This window comes from Sorex fumeus, unplaced genomic scaffold (assembly GCF_029834395.1).
Source record: "Sorex fumeus unplaced genomic scaffold, SorFum_2.1 ptg000122l, whole genome shotgun sequence".
Lineage (NCBI taxonomy): Eukaryota > Metazoa > Chordata > Mammalia > Eulipotyphla > Soricidae > Sorex > Sorex fumeus.
Window position 1 is genome coordinate 41,082,714 of NW_026606179.1, and position 3,133 is coordinate 41,085,846.

Sequence of the window (3,133 nt, forward strand, 5' to 3'; positions counted from 1 at the left end):
TTGAACTTCAGACTAGATTTTAAAAAGAAAAATCTAAAGACAGAGCAAAGATGACTTTTAATATTCACTCACTCATCACTCACTCACTCACTCACTCTTTCACTGTCTACGAGGGAACACTATTATAGGCAAAAGTATCTTGATGAGTGCATAAAGAGGTTTTGGGGATGAAGATGATAAATACAATTCAACTCTAAAATAAAATCTGTACATCTAAATTAATTGAAACATATAGAAATATAAATAAACATTGGTAATAGGTTCCTGATTGTAAATGTCTTTTAACATAATGTGTGCAAATATGTACACACACATATATATATAGACACATGGTCATAAGAAACTTTTTCATTTACTCCAACTGGCGAGTGAGGCTAGGAGATTAGGCAAAGGGCAAGTTATTTAAATTTTTTTTCAATTCAAACAGTATTAACTTTAAGTAACAAAACTGTCCATCAACAAGTAACTTAGAAAACATTTCAGCCACTGCTCTGTTTGGCAGCCAGTCTTTTGTCTCTCTCTTCAGCAATGGTGGGGCGAATGCCTTTTCCTTGGGGAAGAGAAATCCACGGTTTGTTACCTTTGCCAATCACAAAAATATTAGAGAGACGGGTGGCAAAGCTATTGCCATTGGCATCTTTCACATGGACAACATCGAAAGAACCGGGATGTCTCTCCTTGTTGGTGTTCACACCAATTCTTCCCAGGTTAGTACCCAGGTCACCATGCACAGATTTCCAGTGTCAAACTTGATGGAATCAGTAATCTCGCCGGTCTCCAAATCAATATGAATGGTGTCATTCACCTTGATGAGGGGGTCAGGATAGCGAATGGTGTGAGCATCGTATGTCACCAGGAGAGGGATTCCTTTGGGGCCCACAAAGATCTTTCTCACTTTGCATAACTTGTACTTGGCCTCCTGGGTTGTAATGCGATGAACGGCAAAGTGTCCCTTGGTGTCATAGACCAGACGGAAATTATCTCCCGTTTTATCAATGCTGATTACATCCATGAAGCCTGCAGGGTAGGTGACATCAGTGCGGACTTTGCCATCCATCTTAATGAAATGCTGCATGCAGATCTTCTTCACCTCATCTCTGGTCAGAGCGTACTTCAGCCTGTTTCTTAGGGAGATGATGAGTGGAAGACATTCTCTGAGCTTGTGGGGCCTGGTAGATAGACAAAGAGCAAACATCCCCGTCAGCTTATCCAGCATCCAATGCTTTGGAGCAGCCACAGGCTTCAGATGTTTCTTGGGACCACGAGCCATGGTTGCACTAGGGACCAAGGGCTATTTTCGAGGCAGTTCCTTTGCAATCTCGGCAGGAGGCCTCATAGGTCTCATAGGGAGACTGTCCTTTTGCCTATCATATGTGCAGTCCTCAGTTTTTGAGGTTATCCAGTTTGTGCTCTTTTAGGATTACACTGTAGTCTTTTGGAAAATTCTACACCAGGGAATAAAGTCAGGAGCAGTCCTAGAGCAGGACCAGAGTCATTTATCTGTCCATCAATGACTCTTTGATTGAATGTCCAGCAGCTGGAGTAGAGCAAAAGTGGGAGGTTTTAGTGAATAGAAAGAATTGGGCTCTGGGGAACAAAATAAGTCAGATTGCTTTATGATCAAATTTATTGTGTGTCACTGGTATTATTAAAATGAATATTATACCTTGAGTTGAGGACGAAGTAGAGAGCAAGTGTCTTTAATATCGTTAAAATGTTGCTGTTTAATGAAATATGTGAACATTAGGTGATGAAATGAGAATAATTCCTAAATTACAATTAGAATACTAGTTGCCAGCCTATGCGTGTGTATGTGTGTGTGTGTGTCTATCTGTATCCAAATCTATATCTGTATATATAAAATCATTAGCTCTGATGAAGGTAAGAAAAGTACCCCTGCCCTCTGCAAGGGCTGGAGCCACAGGATGTTTGCCTTGCATGCAGCTGACCTGGGTTTGATCCCTGGCACCCCATCTGGTCCCCTGAGCCCACAGGGAGTGATCCCTGAGTGCTGAGGTAGGAGTAACCCCTGATCATTGCCAGATGTCACCCCCCTAATAACAACAACAGCAACAACAACAATAACAACAATGAAACCCCCAAAAAGAAAAAAAGAAAAGTAGCCCCTTTGTGGAGACAACGATAACAGAGAATGAAAATTAGAATTTCCACTATTTCTTGGATTCTAGGGCAGTGGCTTTAAAAAAATATGGACTCTATTTCCTCTCTTACTCTCTCTTCATTCTAAACTAAACTATTTACCACATACACACACAGAGTTTTTCTCAACTCCTTATTGTTCTTGCAGTGTGAGAACCTAGGTACTAAGTGAATACTAGTTGCCAGCCTTGCGTCTGTGTGTGTGTGTGTGTGTGTGTGTGTGTGTTTAAGTGTGTAATATTTACAGGTTGGGTTCTCTTGGGAAAAGATAAGATGGAGTCAACAGTACAGAGAGTGTACTGGGGAGTACCTCGCAGTTGCAGAAGAGACTAGAAGTGGCGTTAGCATGACACAACTGTTTTGCTCAGGTGTTGGTCATGAGATTGTCCAGTAAAATAAGTCCATGATCTTAAGGCTAATATGACCCAAAGAAACTGAAACCTAAAAGTAGCCCACTAATAACATTGTTTGTGTCCAGGCAACAATTTTTTCTGAATTAAGATTTCAGGAGGTTATCTCTAATTTCAGTCTTACTATATTTAAATCTCTTTGTATATTTGTTGATTTTCTTTTCAATCCTGGGGATCAAATTCAGAGCATAACACATGCAATGCAAGTGCTTACTGCTGAGTTTGATCCCAGGCCACCTTAATTAATTAAAATTTTTATTGATTTATTGGTTTATGATATTATGGACTCTGAGAGATTTAGCTTCATACCTCTCTATGTGTATGATTGTCAGCTCTAGAAAACATAAAAATATTTTTGGTGCCTCTGTGTCACAAGCTCAATTAAAAGTAAGTAAGTAAGTAAAGGCCCTCCCGTTGATCATCGATTTGCTCAATTGAGAAATAAATATATACACATTTGGAAGGAAATTCTAAAGTAAATCCAGTGTTTTAGCTGGAAGAGTTATATCTATAGTTTCACCAAATTTTAATCATTCTATAAACATGTATATTTTTGATTCAGT

The 3,133-nt window shown here is 39.5% G+C and overlaps 1 pseudogene; it reads right to left on the minus strand.

Moving 5' to 3' along the window:
* Positions 1-440: 440 nt before the first annotated feature.
* Positions 441-1,328, minus strand: LOC130043913 (40S ribosomal protein S4-like; annotated as a pseudogene).
* Positions 1,329-3,133: the final 1,805 nt, after the last annotated feature.